The following is a 20,932-nucleotide window of genomic DNA, read 5'->3' as shown; positions in this document are numbered from 1 at the left end:
TTTACGGATGTGCTGCCTGTTTCGTCTTAGGGTGTGGCCCTCTTTGGTCCTGAGCACATAAGACCGCGGACCGACGCGGTCCTGAATGGTGGCTTTGACAGTTCACCCGGCGTCATCCAAAATGCGCACCGTGTCTCCCCTGTCCAATACCGGGAGCGAGGTGCCAGCTCTGGGTTTCTGCATGTGCTTCTTCACATCTGCTGCAGGTTGAGCAGCGAAGTCGGGTAGGCGTCTGCGCAGCCGCCTCCCCATCAGCATTTCAGCCGGGCTCATGCCGCCCTTCAGTGGTGACAGGTGATAGTTGAGTAAAGCTACCCAAAACGCCTCCTTGGCGTGCTTCGTCTTCTCTCTGCGCAACTGCCTTGGAAATACTACTGCAGTCTTTCATTATTATTCTATTCACATATGACAGCTTCGATTTCACCAATCACCAATTGACCAATTCACAGATGAAACAATTATTCCACTCTGTTGTAGGTATGCAATTACTTGCCTCAGCTCCGTCTTGTTGCGTCGCTGCCTGGAACTTTACTTTCATCTTGTCACTCACGAGGCTTGCCAAGACTTTGGCAGCGGGTACGTTGACGTCCTCATTCTCATTTGTCTTGATGTTGTCTTGAACAGGTATCGGAGCGAGTGCATCGGCCAGCAGTAGTTTCTTTCCTGGGACAAACTGCAAAGTAAACTTGAAACGAATTAGACGCAAGAAGAATCACTGAAGACAAGAAGGCATTACGCAGAGTTTCGTTTACGCGATTGCTAGTAAAGGCCGATGGGCAGACTCCACCGCTCTTCTTGTTCCAATTATAAACTCTGCAAATTTCGCACATGCAAACGTGATTTCCAGTGCCTCCTTTCCTATCTGCACATATTTACTGTCGCTCTCTGTGTGCACACTTGATGCATACGCTACTCACCACCATCCCTTAAGGTGAAGCTGCATAAGCGCGGATCCCAGCGCATTTCTGGAGGCATCGGTGCTAATCTTGATTTCTTTGTGTGGGTAGAACACTGCCTGGACGGGTGCTGACCTTAGCAACGAGCAAATATTTTCCCACTTTTTCTGAAAAATGCCGCTCCAATTAAAACACACATTCTCGCACAATAAACCGCACAGTGCAACCGTTTTTTCTGACAAACAAGAAATGTACTTTCCAAAGTAATTCACCGCGCCTAACAATCTTGTTACTTCCAGCTTTTATGGGGAGGTTGGCATACTCGCAACACATCACGAGTTCTTCATCCGGCTTGATTCCTTCACTTGAAATTATGCCTCCACGAAATTTGATTTCTTGCGAGCCAAATGTACCCTTCTCCGCGTTAAGCGTGAAACGGGCAGAACCCTTTTGCTGCCAATGCTGGCCTCAAGCGCTTGTCGTGCTCTGCCTTGGTCATTCCCAACACTAGCACATCGTCAATGTAGACTCGTACAGCAGGAACTTTGTCTATTGTGTCGCTGGCTTCAATTTGAAATACTTCCGAAGCAGAACTTAGACCAATGGTTATCTCAAAAAATCTGTATCCCCCGTACGGGGTGCTGAACGTGCAGGATCTTTACGATGCGCCGCCCAGTGAAATTTGACAGAACACTCGATTAGCATCCAGCTTGCTGAACCATCTCGCTCCCGCTTACTTAGCCTCGATGTTTCCCCTTCTTGAAAGCTCTTACCGCTTGCGTTTGATGTTTTCGTTTATATGCCGCAGATCCACTCAGATTCGTATTCCTCCGCCCTTCTTTCTTACAATGACCAGTGGACTCACCCATTCTGCCGCTTCCTCCGCCTTCACGATGATGCCCTCGGCTTCCATGCGTTCCAGTTCCTCGCGCAAAGGGCCTTACCTAGCATGGAGCACCCGCCTAGTTGGCACCGCAACCGGCTTGGCTCCGTCTTTCGTTGTGATCCGGTAAAGGCGCTTGACACAGCCCAGTTCCGTGAACAACTGCGGAAATTCCTCTGTTGTTCGCTTCCCCCCCCCCCCCCGGCTGACTTGATATGGTGTGGGCCCGCTTGAATAGGCTTAACCACCCACAGGATGAGAGCCCCAATAACGCTTGCTTGCCTTTCTTGACTATAAAAAACGTAATCTGCTGCTCCTTGTTGCCCACACGCAGTGGCAACGACGCTGTGCCAAAATGCTCAATCCCGCTTCCTTCGTATCTTGCCAGCGTTTTATTGCTTGGGCGCACCTTCGCAGCTGTTTTTAGCGTTACGAAAAGTTAGTGAGGCAGCAAGTTTTTCTGTGCACCTTGAACGTCATCATTTTCGTGCCCACCTTTTTATAAGTTGTCCAGTCTCGACCCACCGTACTCTTCACGCCACTTATTTGCAGGGCCGGAATTTGGAAGTGCTGCTTCGTGCTTCTCTAGTGCTTTACGCTACACTTCAATAAACGTTTGTGCTCCGCAGCAAGCAGCAAAATGGTACTGCCTGCCACAGTTTCCGCACGTCTTTTCCACGCTGGACATTTCCTAGGTGGTTGGAACCTACTGCAGTAGATGCTTGAACGGGTTAACAGTTTTCAAGCTTACAGTCGGTTACGTTTCTGCATGACCTAGGCCTTCACTGTGCTTTCTTACTTGTCCCTTATTTGTTCTTGGTTGACTGCAAGCTCAGCTGCTTTGCAAAAATCTGTAGTCTTGGATAGGCTCAAAGCTTTTTCTCGTAGGAGGTGTGACCTGAGCTTTTTATCCTTCATCTCACACATGAGTTGGTCACGTATTATCACATCCCTCAGGTATCCAAATTTGCACGTCTGCGCTGCTATTTACACGTCTCTGAATAAACGCTAAAAGGTTCCGTCTTGCTATTATTATTATATGTGTGCTTTAACGTCCCAAAACCACCATGTGACTATGAGAGATGCCGCAATGGAGGGCTCCGGAGATTTCGACCACCTGGGGTCCTTTAACGTGCACCCAAATCTGAGCACACGGGCCTGGAACCTTTCCGCCTCCATCGGAAATGCAGCCGCCAAAGCCTAGATTCAAACCCGCGACCTGCGGGTCCACTGCCGAGTACCTTAGCCACTAGACCACCGTGACGGGGCAGTTTCGTCTTGCTGCTGCTGGCGGAAGCATAAAATATACCTTTCGAGCTTTTCCTTGCGCTGTGGCGTGCAGTACTCCTCAAACTTTTTCCCGATGACGTCGTGATCTTCCTGTTCTGCATGAGAGAGCTGAAATGGGTCGTACACTTCTATCACCTCATTGCCAGCCACGTGTAGAAATACAGCAGCTTTTTCCCACGGGCAAAGACAGCAAGCGCTGCTTGAACCTTTTAAAATTTTCGGCAGCGTTATCCGAGAGGACGAGTGGGGGGGGGGGTGTTTCCATCTCGGCAGCTTAGGCGATGCTAGACGACAAGAACACTGCGCGACTGAGCGCGCACCGCCTATCGATGGTGAGCCACTTCTGACACCATGCTTCGACTAAAGACAGGAAGCCGGAGACTGGTAAGGCGATAAAAACGCTGGTTTATCGTCGGACGTTCTTTTTATGCTCGACGAACTGGCCACAGTTGCTAGACCACATTCCGATACAGTCTCTACAGTGGATGCCACAGTTCCTACAGTGGATGTCAAGTTGGCCGCTAATACTGTTTTTTTTTCAATATACCGTGCTGCTTCAACCTTACTTTAAGGCAAACTAGTGTTAAAGGGTTGTAAAAGAGGTGTGTGGTTTGTCCTATCGGAGACTAATGGGGTTGCCGCACCCATTATTGCTTGTTAGACCTAACGGCACTAGGTCAAACAGTTAGTCCCCACAGACTACCTCAATGGACAAACATTTAATCTTGGCATTTACACCTTAGCAGGTAACCGTTAGTCTCACAAATCACCTCAAAGGACTAACACTTAGTCCTCACAATTACACGTAGTCGGGCAAGCATTAGTCCCCGCATATAAACCTTAGTGAACACCCGTTACTCACAGTTGCACCTCGCTAGACGGACAGTTGATCCACTCAAATACTTCAATCGGGTGAGCTTTTTGTCACCAGTTCAAAAATTTATATAAATGTGAAGCATTTCTTAGCGAACTTCGGTGACTTTGAGCGTATCTATCTATCTATCTATCTATCTATCTATCTATCTATCTATCTATCTATCTATCTATCTATCTATCTATCTGTCTGTCTATCTTTCTATCTATCTATCTATCTATCTATCTATCTTTCTATCTATCTATCTATCTATCTATCTATCTATCTATCTATTAATCTATCTAGCCGCCTACAACTTCTAGCTCTCCTGGCTGTTTTGATAAAGGTATTGATACCAAACAATGTATGGCATAACATGACTGTGTGAAAAACATATTTAACTAGTCACAACATGAAAACAATGATATATATGTCATGATTGTCAAAGTTACATTTCATGGTCCTGCAGCTCTTGCGGTGGTTTCCTTCACATGGAACGTTGCAAGACTGGTATGGTACGGCATGATTGCATGGCGAACACAAGCACAGACCCTAACGTGAAAATCATGATATATGTGTAATGTAACAACATGACTACATGCCACGCTTATGATGTGCTCATGGCCGTTTCGCTAGCTTCATTTATACCACAATTGGTATTACGGGACGTCAATAAACGACGAAGGTATGTGACTGGTGCAAACATGATAACCATGAGATGTGTGTCATGTAACAACATGACTACAAGCCACACTCATGATGAGCTAGCGGCCGTTTCTCTAGCCTCAGTTATACGAAATTTAGTATTACGGAGCGTGAATAGATGACGAAGGTATGATACTGTTGGAAACACAATAAACATTAGATGCGTGTCATGCACAAACATGACTACTTGCTACGATCATGATGGGCTCGCGGCTGTTTCGCTAACTTCACGTGTACCAAACTCGGTATTACGCGACGCGAACAGACGACATAGGTAAAAGAGGCATCCAAACATAACAATCACGACTTACGTGTCATATAACAACATGACTATATCTCACGTTGATGATGCACTCACGGCCGTTTCAGTTGCATCACATATGCCAAACGTGGTATTACGTTGCGCAAATGGATGACGAAAATATATGACTGGCGCAAACATGATAATCGTTAGGTGCGTGTCGTGTGAGAACAGGACTGCATGCCACAGTCAAGGCACCAATACATTTCGATGTGATGTGATCCGGGTGCTCGCCAGCGTTCATTTCGTCGCGTCAAGCCGGTGTTGCCACGCCAGGCGCTGGTCCTGCCATATACTCGCAGATATCATCGCCTGCGATACCTGCGCATAAGAATGCGCGTTTCAGCGCGTCCGGCGTCCTTACGTCACGAAAAGGGGGAGACGCAGTGTTGTGTGGGTAACAAATCGGCGAGAAAAGGAGCATGTCGCTTTTCGCACCGGTTGCCGTCGGGCTGCGCGTGGCATTAGACTATAAAGTACTCGAGTTTTGCTAACATAGCGTCGCTGTGCCTAACGTGAGGGCAGGTCGACGCTACATTGGAGTATATTGGGCCCTTCATGATGCTCTCGCCGCCGTTTTGCTAGCTTCACATATACCGAATTGATTGTTACGTGACGTAAATAGATGAAGAAACATATGACTGGAGCAAAAAGGACAATCCTGGCACGCTTATCATGTAAGAACATGACAGCATACGAAGCTCATATCGTACTCGCGGCCGTTTCACTAGCTCCACATATACTACAATAGGTATTAAGTGACGTCAATAGATGATGAAAGTAAGCGATACATCTAAACATGATATCCATGACAGGGAAGCCCTCTATGGCATCACTTATTTCCACCTTTTAGGGTTGTGCTAGATTTAATGTGACATATCGATATTTTTAATTCGTGCTTCGCATATGATCGATTCCCACTGTACATGGGATCTGCCAATGTTTTCCTAATTACACTCCACCAGGCCTGATTCTTTTTTTGCCAGTTTTTATGCGCAGTGAGCAACAATAGTGCGAAAAAAAACATAGACAATTTATTTAGCCATCTGTGTGACACTGGTTTCGCAGTCACTGCAACGATGAAACACCAAAGTGAGACATTGAAACCTTTTATTTTTTTATAAACACGTGAAGTTCCTACATTCTTCAAGTGAGTTTATGGTGAAATGTAAAAGTCCAGCCTCGTTCTCATTTCTTGTGCAGTACTTGTGAAGATCCTCCGACAGAAGTGATAGAGTAGATACATTAGAGACGCCAGCACGCACAGCCTTCTGCATATTGTGTGGCCACGGCTGTACATTAGGATGGTAAAAATAGTTAGTCACACGTGACAGCAGATGATAATGCACGCATATGACAAGTACGTGCAATTTTATATAAAACCCACGTGTAAATTATGACACGCAAATCGCTTTGCATTCAAATCCCCTACAGTCCATCTGAAGCTGGTCTGATGAAAGCAGTAGCGGACATTCATTGCCGACGCCAGCTCACACAGCCACAGTTTTTTGGTCTGTCACGGTGCTCACAGCCGCACAATAGGATTGTAAAAATACTTAGTCAGATGTGCAAGGGTAAATGAAAACATAAGTGTAGAATATGACTTGCAAATAATATCACAGCGATGTCGCACATTGTCAAAGACGCATTTTGATCCCCGTAGCACAACGGCTCAAGTGTGGCGGCTGCAGCCATAACACCGAAGCGCCGCGAAGCACCTTGCTGAGAACAAGTAGGCGAGTGCTAAGCGAGCGACGTCGTTCAGCTCGAGCAAAAGAACGCGAGAGCAAACACAGTGTTGCACGTGGAGCGTGTGCACCCTGCGAACCTCAAACGGAAGAGCGGGCGTATGCTGCGCCGCTGCCACGAACAGCGCCCAGCAGCGTAGACGTATCAGCCGGGAGGGGGAGGGGGCACCGGGGACTCAAGCCCCCCCCCCCCCCAACATAGAAAAGTTGGGAGGCTGAGCCCCGCTACTTTCGACAGCTAGTGGTCACAGTCGACTGCACGCTGCGGAAAACAACCAAGGCAAAATTTTCCTTCACCACTAGTAATCACTCAATTACATTGTTTTGAGAAAAAAATGGCCCCGTATCTGCATATTTCTGCAAATGTCGTCGAAAGAGGATAGTCTTGCGTGTGGAGAGAGTGAACAAAACATTTATTTGATGTTGTGCGCAAGAAAATTGGTGAGTGGTATTCTGGAGGCGCTGCGTTAGAGCCTCGAGCGTGCAGCGGAGCTGAATCAGCGCACCAAGTCACTTCACACGTGAGACATGAGCGCTAGCTGGCAGTTTTCTTAGAAAGCAAAGCGCGTGGCTCTGAGATGGGTGCGCGCACCCATCTCAGAGGTGATAAGGTGTAGATTGCAAGGCAACAAGTAGGTGCCACCACCGTCTCGTCTTAGGAAAGCGTTGGAAACACTCCCCGTTCTGTGCAAGCGTTGCATGGTGAGCGCAGCGTGATAGGCGCTACAAACCTTAAAATTACTTAATTATGCCTTTTCTCGTAAAGACGCAGATGAAGAATATTTACGTGTTGTACTGGTGCCCCAGAGATGCGCAATAGTTGCTTCTTTTCAATTGACAATTGCACGAGCATCAACGCTCAACCTTGAGCAACATTGGTGGGCACTGCAGATGGGCCGGCCATTTCAAGTACCCGATGCCGTTAGGAATGGACAAACAGACAAGTGTACAGACAGACAAGTGTACAGACAGACAGACAGACAGACAGACAGACAGACAGGCAGGCAGGCAGACAGCACAAAATTTTTGCGTCGAAGGTCCCCAAGAATGACTACCGTCTTTAAAAAGTATTACAAGACAAAGATACATTGTAGTGACGATTTTTCAACGTTTCAGCAGTGACGAATTTTTTAAGGCTTTTCGCGACGCTATCCACCCTGTTTAGTAGCACTGAAGAGCAGGTTAGAGCTGAACAGGTGCCCTATAAAAACATCACTTGTCCATGTTTCTATACTACTGCAACTCACCCATGCAGTCATAGATGGGAACAAACACAATCCTTATGAACTGGTCAAAGCATTTGCTGCTCGGCAAAATTATTTTCTTTCATCAAAAAGAATTACCGTCACCACTGCTCTTCGAAGTTGCTGTGAGCACACGACTGTGACTAATCTTTCTAAATATATTATTTTTACTGTACTGAAAGTGCCAAGAAAAGTTTGCAGTTTATTATCCGATAAATCTGATCAACCTTGCTTATGGCAACTTGAAGCGATGGAGGCAGCTTGCAAAGCCGCGACGAATGAAGCAGTGGACTAGTGCTCAGTGAGAAACTAAATTAAGTGAATGCTCAAAACACCTTTGGTTCTTCAAGGAGTGCTTTACAATTAAAAACTGAATTATTTGTGAGCTGTTTTTAGTCATAAAAATTTCATTCAATGTTAAAATATTTACTGTTGGGGAGGCCGCCATCACCACAATTGTAGTCATGCAGTAAGGTATGAGGTAAAGCATGAATGTGTCGCTTGTAATAATATCACGTGCAATATACATAACAAACATATACATGTTGTCCCAGTGCATGCTGTCTGAAACTTTGTCTGTTGTTTCCCTCCTAATATATATATATATATATATATATACATATATATATATATATATATATATATATATATATATATATATATATATATATATATATATATTAACAGCCGACAAGAGTGGTAGGTTAGCCCCCCCCCCCTCACTCGCGAAAGAGTTGGTACGCCACTGGCCCGCGCTGGTTTGGAGTGAGCGCCGAAGAAACCGGTGGTAATGTGGCCTTTTCCCACAAACTCTAGCGATTTCGAGTGCAGCAGGCAAACGCGAGCCCAGCGCCGCGGCCGCCGCCAACGCCCGACTCTGAGCTGCTTGCGACTGTTTGACGGAGAAACCAACTGTAATGCGACCAATTTTTGCAGAGTTCGGAAGCTAGCGAAAGCCTCGCCAGCCCGGGCCGGTGCACTTAGAGCGCCAGACGCACTACAACCATGCTCGTTACGAGCAACCGCAATGTGTTTCGGACAACTAGCAACACAGCGACAAGGTCTCCGCCCAATATTGTGAGCCCGGAACTCATCATGGCAGCGAACAAAGGCGAGCGCTCGATGAGCGAGCGTCCTGGTGTCTGACGGCAATGGCGGCCAATTTCCAGATGGTCACAAAGGACAGGCGAACTGCACACGCTGAAGCCGACCTTCGCGGTGAATTTCGTGCGTGCGATATAAGAAGCAACCAAGCCCATTAGCGGCAAGCGTGACGCGTATTGCACACGCGACAAGTACGGCAGGTGAAAGATGATTACCTACTTGTGAAAGAATTCAGCGATGATTTCTGCCCTGAGTCAGACCGAAAGAATGTATCCGATAAGCCTGCTGTCTTCTCGGCTGCCATGTTGGCCTTTAATTCCAACCGGTGGGGTCGTGAGTTGGTCGTGACAATCTTGACTAAGCCAGAGAAATACAGCGCGGCGTGGCGACGTGGCGAGACCTGCTGCAGACTTCATGGGAGTGGTGAAACGTAAAAGCAGCAGCACACGCTCATCCAAGCGTACACACAAAGCACCGTGGTGCTGTTCCTAGATAATTGATATCTCTGAGCGTGACGAAATACCAATCATAATCAGCAAAATAAGGGTGAAGACTGAGCCAGAAGAGCTAGTTTCCTGGAGAATGGCTAGTTTCCTCGACAACTGTTTGCGCACTGTCCGCATCACCCGCGCAGCTCATCCCTTTGAAGACTTAGCGGTTTGCAGGTGGCACGCATCCCTCTGTGGTGAGTCTTCAAGGGTCTATTCGTTCGTCGCGCACACTTATTGGTCTCTGTCACTCCTTTTTTGGGCAATTTTGCCTTAGAGCGTCATCACGCACTTTTCACCTTGGCCCACGTATTTTTTTCCACAGGACAGCGGGATCGAATACACTGCACTTTTCATGCTTTATACGAAGCTCTGTTTGTAATTTCTTGCGCCGAGCTGGTGCTTGCCTGCATGTTTGTTTACTTGCGCCAGCTAGCCAATGCTACCTTTTTATTCCTGATATTATAACTTGGCGAAAAGATTTGTTGTCACAATTTGATTTATAAGTGCCCTAAAAAAGGTTTTAATTTTGTTGAGTTTCAGCAAACAGCTAGTACTCTTCAACGCAGCAGGTTATCTACTACATCTATTAAATTTTGTTGCAGAATTTTTTCGAAAGAAGCTAAGTAATACCCAGACCTGTCAATTAGTATCACATTGCTACAAAGATTAGAAGTTTACTGAAAGAATGCTGTAGATGCATGAGATCGTGCATACCTTTAGAAAGATATAGAAGCATGCCAACGTCCGAGTGCTATTCTTCGTGCAGAGAAAGTTGTCGTCCAGTTGTGTGCAAGCAAACAAACCCGTAAGCGTGCAATAACTCTGCGCAATATAACGAAAACCTGGCTTCGTACTATGCACGCAAAGTTTAGTGTATTCGATCTCGTTGTCCCATGGAAAAAGATACGTGAGACAAACAGGAATGTGCGTAAATATAAAGTAAAAGAAGCATTGGTATATTGCTAAAACACTATTAGTGGCCGTCTTGGCATTCATTGCAGGGATTGAGGCTGCATACCAAATTTCCTTGTCGCTAAGGTCTTTGCCAGGCAAAAAGAAAGTAAAACAAGGAAAATAGGTGAAGTGAATGATTTTCCATGTTTTAAAGATAAATGCGTTAGTATGGCATCTCTAAGCCTCTGTCAGAAATAGGTATATTTTTACCTCTGAGATAAACACGTGGTTTTGAGACAGAGCAACATTTTTTTAAATTGCGGCGTCACGTGTGTTTTCACTGTCAAGATGTAAATGTGTTCACATTCCTCAATGAAGACTAGATAAAAGTCAGCAACCTGTTCTGTATGCACGCTTTGTTTCTTGTCATTTTCATGGTGTTTATTTTTCTTATTCACTATGTGAGCGAACTCGCTCAAGATATGACCTTGGCAAGATTCATTGACAGCATCCTCAATATGAGTTTTTGGTATGTAGCTTCTCCATGCTGCAATATTTTGGTTGCAGTTCTTCCAAAATTGTTTCACTAGGGCCAGAATATTGCACACAATGCATCGGTGATGTTTCTGCGAGAACTTGACCTACTGATCTATTTTTTAGTTTATTATGCTACCTCCCTGAATAAAGTCCACTTGTACCATCTGGAGCGAGAATGAGAAATGGAACAGTTGCACTGCTACCACAAGTTCACCACTTCAATCATTGTATAATCTTATTCTATGTTGCATCAGCTTTTAGATTCATAGAAGCTTAAAACCAGAACACATAATCAGTTTTATTATTTGCCAGTCAGCGGCACAAGTAGCGGCAGGACTGTCAACAAAAGCTTCATGACAAAATAAATTTAATAATGAAAGGTTCACTGACCACCTCAGAAAGGTTCATATAGAAGTACGTACACACAGAACAAAAAAAAAAAACTCAGTAGAGTTCTCGTGCGCCAATGCTGCTTCCATAACGCTATCAGAGAAAAGTTACTTTTTTCACTTGAGAGAATATATGTTCTAAAAAAGGGTGCAATAGAATTTTTAAATGATTTTTCTCCACATTTTTTCGCATTGATGAAATTGTTGCATGACTGCATGCTACTCCAATAACAAACTTGTACTTGAAATTGAAAAATAAATGCATCACGTTGTCCAGCAAGTCTTCTTCGCCTTTGCAGGTGTTGTCACCCTCATTAACTTGCATAAAGAATTGGCCTCTCAAAAAACGTCCCTGCTGTGTAGTTTGCTGAAAAGTGATGAAAGCGATTGCCTAAGTGACTTCTGTTTAAAGAAGGGAACGCATGACATCTTTTTTTTTATTTTATAAGTAGAAGACTTGCCATCTGCAACAAATCATATGAAGCTGTTTAGGACGCTTCAGTTCAAGAATGTGCACTTTTGCAAAGAAGGCACGCCAATATAATAGAAGACTCAAACAGAAGCCCAAACAACACTTCGGAATAACAAGAGTTCAGAATAGAATACAAAAATGGCATATCATTTGTCTGCAGTATATTCTGTGTTAAGTAAACCTGGAACACCAGAAATACTTGCCTCGTGATTTATCTGCGTGTGCGAGGAAAAGCAAGCAAAAACCTAGACAAAAGTTTCTGGACATTTAATGGTCGCCAATATAATGAAATAAAATGTATGTGCCAGAAACTGCATCAGCCAAAATGCTTGGCACCCATGCAAGGAACATGCTTGGTTATTTCATGGTATTCTAATACATTGCCAACCATGAAAAGAGTTGTTTGAAATCATTTGACAAAGACTGCCTCCCTTTGCTTGGCAAATAATAGGCTTGTCATACTTCTCAACACGCATTCCTTTTGGCCTCCAAAAACTTTCCAAGCATATACAGCTTGGCCACTGATGATTTACAATGTTTGGTAAACAAAGTTTGCAGGTAGAGTCGGTGTACAAAGGTTACATGAAGCGAAAAAGCATTCATTGGCAGCTGGCATCAGTAAAAAAAAACATTTCACGAGTCAATATGGGGAACAATGTTATTCATTGACTTAAAACCAGCAGTCATGTTTTATTGAAAAAAAAGAAATCTATCGTGTAGCAAGCAATAGGGAGATTGATTGATTGATTTGTGGGGTTTAACGTCCCAAAACCAACATATGATTATGAGAGACGCCGTAGTGGAGGGCTCAGGAAATTTCGACCACCTGGGGTTCTTTAACGTGCGCCCAAATCTGAGCACACGGGCCTACAACATTTCCGCCTCCATCGGAAATGAAGCAATAGGGAGAGTTCGCAAACAGCATGCTTTCGTTTTTAGAGGTAGAAGGAAAAAAAACCGTTTCACGTTTCTAAGAACTATCATTACAAAACGGACGTAAAGATAAGCAAAAGGTGCATCAGTGACAGCTTCGAATTAAGCTCCTGCTTTCGTCGAACACAGCCACCCGCCCTCACTTTTATTTAAATTACGGCATATCACTGTAATATAAATTACTCTCATATAGGTGTAACATCGTGTCTATAACTCACATCCAACAAAATGGGTGTAACAAGCAAGACTACACCTTTAGAATGGGCGGATTTCGAAGTTCTCACGCTGGGAGACGAATATTTTTGGGACGTGTAAAATCAAATGCACACCCAAGTGGCCTTAAAGGTTGAGGGTGTGAAAGCGAATGCTCACGCAAGTGGCCTTAAGGGTGTGAGCATTCAATAGCAAGAGTACGCCTAAACAACAAAAGTAGTGTAGGGGCGTAATACACCCAAACAGCAAAAAAGCCGTAGGGATGTTTACGCAGAATCACACCCCCACACTCATGCAAAAAATACCCTAATTCAAGTGTTAGCCCCTTCCAGTAGGTTTCTGTGGAAGCACTAGAAAGCTTGCCGTTTAGCTAGATCTTCCAGAAGCAGATTTCTTGTTGTAGTGGCTCCTGCCACAGTGGGGAAATATATAACAGCATTTAAGGTGCATATATGAAGCACAGAATATAAGGCTCTCACATATAACACGTAATCCTAGCTGAATACGAAGACATCAATCAAAATCAGCTGTCACATATACCACTACGTTCACAAAGTTATCCCATCGTGCAAAATGAAAATAACCTTTCTTTTATTAAACACAGAGCACATGCAGGCTTCAGACGAATTTGTAGCCTAATGAAAAACCTTTTTTGAGTGTGCAGAGCAGTATTTTCTGTTAAAAAATACCAGACGTCAGACGTAAATGGTATAGCATGGAGCTCTTACGAGCAAGGCATGCGTATCAAAGTACAACAGAAGTGCCTTTTTTGCACCTAAAACTAAAAAACTGATTTTAACATGCTTCAATGCAACACAAAATCACAGTGCAGCCGAGCATACAAACAACAAAAACAGTAGTGCAATGCAGCACGCCTTATATTGCCAATACATTGACACAATATGTCAAAGCGCACTGCAATTGCAACATTGATATGCCACAGTTTGCATGTGTTGTGGCATGCCTTTTGCATAGTACGCTAGTATAGTGGTATTTTAATGAAGATAATAACTAAACAGTCTTAAAATGACAGTGTCATTTCACAATAACCCTCGTGTGTTCCAGACATTTGGAATACCGGTGAAACGGTAATACAAGAGTGAAAACAATTGACAAAATTACAACAGCTTAAGAGTGTCAGTACATACTAACCATGCAGAGTAGTCAATGTACAGATGTAACATATTAAGCAAAACACATAATGACATTTAGCCTTAAAAAATGCAACATCAAAAAACACCAAATGGACACATAAAACCAGCGTGAAAGAGTAACCACTTACAGCCACCAGAGGTAAAACAGCTAAGCTGAGATCTGTAGCGATGTTCTTGAGCATCGTATCTTGCTTTTCCAGGAAGAAAATTTAAACTTGGAGCAGGTTTCTGGAAAAATAGGCACAGATTTCTTTGCTTGAAATTTCAAATATATAGTAGCACAACGAAAGAAATTGAAATACACAAAAGGAAAATGTAGGTAGAAGTTATTTAACACCTGCTAACTCATTCAAAATACACGAGAACGCAGCGAATGCAATAAAAGCAGTCTCTGGAACTGTCCCACAGCAGAAACAATGCTAAAACTCACAATAGCATTTGCCGAGCTTTTCAAACTGTTTGACATGTGACCCTGAAATGCGAGAAGTTAGTATAGGAGAACGTCAAGTGGTGGCTAAAAGAAAAAAATAGCGTATGAATTTTTTTATTGTTTCTTAAGACCGCAAAAACCTCGTACATCACAGTGAAACACTGCCAGCAGTCATACTCGTACTCGTTATTGTTTGCCATCTGCATGCGTGAGTAAAAAAATGGTAAAATGTTTTGTGTCTTGTGACAGAGAGTATTAGTTGCCACTTCCAAAAAATAAAGCACCTTTTCTCTGAGCGATTTTTACTGTGACAAAAGTGACTTAAAAAGCGTTATGCATGTCTTTGAAAGAAGTCCGACACTTTTTCAAAACTACTCTACTCTTTTTTTTTTTGCCGTGAGGTTAGGGTATAGTGAATTAGAAGTTAGAATTACGGTTGGCGCATCTGTATTGCACTGAATCATGATGGCCCTGCCGTGGTGGTCAAGTGGCTATGGTATTGGCTAAGGTATGACGGTCTTACGAAATTTTTTATTTTTTCTTGTAAAGTTTAGCAGCTTGAGGGGTCTCGAAATATTTGTTTATGAAAATATGCCTTTTGTCAAGTAAGTATTCACTGCTCAGATATTCAAACAAAGTGCAGTATTGCAATAGAACAAATGCAAATGTAACATGCTTTGGCTAGATTTTTGGAGGCGTATGTGCCAGTAAAACTGCGCTAATACTACTGAGCTTCAAACAGCTTACACAAGAACCTATACTTCACATGTAAGCAAAGTATGGTAAGAAACGAGGAGCAGTACTTTTAAAATGAAATTTTCCACAAACAACACCGAAACGACATTCCGCTATGTTAAGAAGGCAAATACGTGGCCAAAAAAAGGTTTCCTCAAAAATATTCTATCGCTTCACTGTTTTCAGTGCAGCGAATCAGCACAATGTTTTTCCAATACATTCGAGATGGTCGCTAAAATAGCTAGAATGTTTGGCGTGCATTGACCCATTAGTGAATAAACCTTTTAGATTTAAGACATCTACGCCGTCTCCACCATGTCATACAAATATGTTAACAGTCTGCATCTGTGCACAGTTTTGCACACGCACTGCTGTTATTCTTATGGCAAACTGATACACATAATGAAAAAATAAATAGGTATATAGGACACATAGCTTGTGATAAAACCTATCACATCACAGAAATGTTTCTAAAATGTGCAAAATATTTGCTGCCACCTATGAGTAGCGTCTACCAGTGTTGCAGCTCTTTGAATAAAGTCGTGAGAGCGGAACAGCTGCTTTCAGGTTGTGACGAACAGTGCACTGCATCGTCAGCCCCCAGTTCGTCTACGAGACGTCGTTTGATGTCCTTTCAACATTGTGTATGTGAGACATGCAAAACATTTTACTAAGCTTATAAAAATATTGGAAACAATCAGAACCTCCTTATAATGTATCTTATGGTAGAAAGCTCTAGTTTTCCCACTTCAGCTTTACCACTATTCACTTTTTCGTTGAAAAGCATCTGTATGTATAATGTTCGTACAAGTGCAAGTTCTATGGCTGAGTATACACCACGGTTCATTGGAAACCTTAGCAAATGTACGTAGTCACAAAAAAGTGATTCTATCTTCAATCATGCACATACCAAGAAGTTTGAAATATGCCGGGACGCTTAAATTTCTGCCTTTCTATTAATATTTTTTGCTTAGCGAGAATACCTTATTTCATAGACCACTATATTGGGTGACACAAAAAAATTATAAGCCAATACAGACAACACATTACCAACATTCATGATTTACTTTGAAGGATCCTTTTGTAGACATGTACACATCACAGAAGCTCAATCTACTGCGTGGAACTAGCGTAAAGCATCGAGATATTTACAACGTGAGGGGATCAACGGCGCTTATACAATAATAACTGCTGCTGGAAACACAGCACTGTGTATTTGTGGAAGCTCACCTCTAATTTTCTTCTGCAGTTAGATAAATTTTGTATACTGAATAATTTTTATTATGTCTTTCTCAGGTTGCTTATTGGTCAACAAAATGATTACTTGAGGCTGCGAGTAAGGCGGCTGACTACTCTAATAAATCAATAAGGCATGCTAATGTTATTCTTCTTCGACGGCATGCGTAAGCCGCTCTTTCGCAGTTGAAATTCTCTCTTTAATTCATAAAAATAGCCTTGCAGCAGATAATGCATCACATGTAAGTTGAACAAATTTCCAATAAGCTCTGAACTGCTGCACATTAAATAAGTAATAATTGAAAATGCAAAACATATTGTTGAAGATGCTAACAGTAATATGTGCATAAAGGGCTTATTATTTGGATGAGTTTGTTCACATTCCTAAGGATGAAACATGCACTGTCAAAATGCATGAAATAGACAAGTTCTGTTAGGTCTGCCACCTTTCATCCACCCGTGTTGTCATCCTCATTTTGTTTTTTCTAAGCGTATTGATTGATCGATATGTGGCGTTTAATTTCGCGCAACCCCCATATGAATAATAAACACGCTGCAGTGGAGAACTCTGGAAATTTTGACCACATGGGATTCTTTAACGTGCACCCAAATCTGAGCACACGGGCCTACAGCATTTTGGCCTCTATTGAACGTGCAGCCGCCGCAGCCGGGATTTGATCCCGCGACTTGCGGGTTAGCAGCCGAGTACCTTAGCCACTAGACTACCATGATGGGGCATTTAGTTATGAGTGAGCAGATGCTTTCTTGCAGACTTGTGCTGCTGAACTACTAACTATGCGGCTAACGATGCCTGCATCATTAACATCTGTGCTGTATCAGTGTATCTGCAGTTTTGTGCGGGTGTGTGTTGGAACACTTTGTCTAAGCTTTCATGTAATCGCAGCACCGAAATCATACACCATATTGTTTAGAAATATTCTATTGTACAATATTGTTTGTGGCGCACCACAACGATGCAAAAATGCAAAAAAACGATGATTTGCGCAATAGGGTGTGGCTGTTCAAGCCTTTAACAAAGCAGAATAATATTTATTTAGCCCGCTTATCTTCGATTTACAAGTATAGAGGTAAACATACTTAATAAGGTATAAAAATAAACAAATCGCTCACCAAAGAAGGTTCATAAAATTTCTTTAGTTAGCTGCACGATTTTCAACAAAGCACATATCACGCCGCTGCAAAGCACAGGCATCGGAGGAGTACTGATACGAATGTTAGATATTTTGAATTATTGCTTTAAATAGCGTATCTACTCGCATTAAAAATGCACCCCTAAATTCAATTGTTGTAATCTGGATTTGTCTTTTCCGTGTATTAAACGCACCCCAACTGTCTAGAGCAGACCCGCTAACCAACAACTGGCGCCTCATTGTTCGTTAACAGGTTTAGTTTTCTCTTATTATTATGCCGTCCATTACATCCCCCCACCCCCACGCACTGTGGCGTGCACTAAGGTCTACCTGTGCGCGGCACATTCCATGTTTCTTGTTTTTTTTGTCCGTACGCCACAGCGCGGTTCATCAACGCTGCAACTGTGGAGACATATTAGCTGATGAGCAAACAGTGAGCAAAGGTTACGAAACTGCTCACGCCAAGAGACAATCGCTTCCTGCAAATACGAGTATCACGGGCTACTAGAGAGTTAGCAGGCACGCACTTTTGCACTTCGTTGTGTGCAAGCACGAAAGCTTACCTTTTCATCGATAGCACCAAATCCAAAAGCGTTCTACATGTAGCTCCCAGCGTACACTCCGTTGAATGCTTGAACGGGAACTGAGCGCTTCCGGCGTGCACGGGCTTCAAGGAAAGCCGTTGACAGGCACTCCTTCGCACCGAAGTCGTTGTTTCGTACTCGCCGACGCGCCACTGATTGGGAAATTGCAGTAACACGTACTATGTCTTCTGTAAGCCCCAGTTGAACTTTGGAAGCCGTACACATCCAGGAAAAAGCAAGTGAATGGTACAACAATCTGCCACCATCAGCCTACAGGAAACACCCACACGACATGTCGCCACTGCAGAACACTTGCCACTCAATTCAAAGTCTGCCTGTTGACGAGAATGATGCGCAGTTGCCTCGAGACGAAAATCAAAATTCTTAGCAGCACCGTTTTTTGATATAATTTCTAAGCTTTGTCAAGCCACCAAGATATGGTGTAATAGTTTGTAGCGCCTCAGACTGTGGTGCCCGTCAAGGAAGAAGAAGTTGGCATTAGGCCGCGCGGCGCGCATGCAGCAAGATAATAAAAAATCACTTCAAAAACCGAATGCTGTCTAGGCAGGATCTTTTTTGCGTTAGCTCCGAGAGTTAACGGTGACCCGATAAAGAACACACAACCCCGATCATCCCGCATGGATCACGCCGGCTCTGCCACCAATCCTACCGCTCCTGACGTCTTAGAAGACGCCAGACCTAGCGGTGCTGCAGTTGCTGTGATTCACCATGTCAACCTGCCACCATTTGGCCCAACAGCCCCAGCACAAGGTTTCTGCAGGTCGTGGCGCACTTCGGTCTACGGCAAATTGCCAACCAACAGACCAGGTACTGGCATCTGGTGTCCTGCTTACTTCCGGACGTAGCCGACGACTTAGCTGATATTTTAGCGTCACCGCACCCGAGCCATCCTACGACACCTTGAAGGCAGCCATCATTTCCTGCAAGTTTGAGTCCGAACACAGCAAACTCCTACAGCTCATCACGGCTACAGAGCTTGGTGACCGTCGCCCATCACAACTCCTGCGACGCATGCACAAGCTCTATGGCGGCCCCTCTGCCCCCCAACAGCAGGAGCTGTTACATGAGTTGTTCCTCCAGCGCTTACCGAAGAGCATGGTTGCGATTCTCGCAGATGCAGGAGATGTCCCAGTAGACACACTCGCTGAAATGGCTGACCGAGTGGCGGACTACTTGCGGCCACATAGCCTCAGCGCCGTTACCACACCGCTTCCGGCCACCGCAGCAGACCCGGCACTCGCAAGCATCGAGAACCGTTTGGACGCCCTTGTCAGGCGCCTCGATGACTTTGTACGTGCACATCGTCCACTGTCATCCAGGTTCCAAATACAAAGTCCCTCCTCGACGGCCCCAAGTTCTCCGGAACTTCAGCCTACCAACGCGCCGCGGGACGTCTCATCCTCAACCGTGTGCTGGTACCACCGCCGATATGATGCCTCTCCTCAGGGTCATCGCGGCCACGTGTGCAGATTGCCGTCGCAACGAACAGAGCTGCCTGCTCCAAGCGATCAACTATTCCGCCATTCGCACATAAGATCTACGCTTCATTACACTTGACGTTGGACTACGCCGTACGTTCCGCCCTTATGATGGACAGCGAGATGCCATCCCACGGTTTGGCGGCGCTGAACACCACCATCGACAAGGGACCGACCACAAGGAAGATGTTTCTTCATCTACGCTGATGAAGCCTTCCTCGTAGTTCCCCTTGACCTCATCCGTCCAGCACTATGCCACAACAACGAGGTAGTGGACCTTCCTATCACAACCGACTCCGCTGACCTATCGCAGCGCACACCACCCGAAGATCGGCCTTTGGTTGACCGGTTGGCGCGTGTGGGCACGGTGATGACGACAATTCAGCGCGTACTGACGCCATGTGCGACGCCCAAATCAGCGCTACCTATAACCTGCTCACTGACACCACGTGCGGCACCATAACCAAACCAGCTGCCGTCTCCCACACCAGAAGCAAAGCTACCGCCAGCAGGGCAACGACTGCGAGTAACGCTCCAGTTATGCCCATGCCGAAGTTACCCGATTGTGATTCCTGGCTACGCAGTCATGTAGCGAGCATGCCATCCCCATCCCAAGAGCTCCTGTGGCGGCTACCATAGATGGTGACATACCGCATACGTGGCGTACCATGGTCTGGTACATTACAAGTGCCCTGCGGATCCCAACCTACGGCCGGCCAACTCTGTGAACAGCGCTGAAGAGGTCGAACCAATCAGCACTTTCCGCATGACATTCGACGACGCAGTGGTTCTGATCAGTGCAGCTCGAGTTCGGGGCCTATTCCTTCTGCACACGCCAAAGATGTACCAGTGTCGCTGTCATTAATGTACACATTGCGCTCGTGCCACCAGCCCGTTGCTGTTCAACGCACTTGTCCGCCGACGTATCTAGAGCCCAACGGAAACCGCAGTGTGCAGCGCAGAGCCTTTCTTCCGGCATGTCGTTTCAAGGACCATCGAACTGCGTGCTCATTCCCGCTCCTCATGCAGACAGCGTCGAATTCTCAGCAACGCTCGTGCCTACAGCGTTCATGCAGCACTTGCGACACCTGTCCTCACGAGGCATCTTACCGCTTTGCACCATCCTCCCTGAAGCATTATCTGTAAGGCGACCGCTGGTGCCGCCGATGCCTGTGGCCACAAGGGCCTCG

This window comes from Rhipicephalus microplus, chromosome 5 (genome assembly GCF_043290135.1).
Source record: "Rhipicephalus microplus isolate Deutch F79 chromosome 5, USDA_Rmic, whole genome shotgun sequence".
In the NCBI taxonomy this organism is placed as follows: Eukaryota; Metazoa; Arthropoda; class Arachnida; order Ixodida; family Ixodidae; genus Rhipicephalus; species Rhipicephalus microplus.
The sequence above is the reverse complement of the archived record's forward strand: the minus strand, read 5'-3'. Positions refer to the sequence as shown.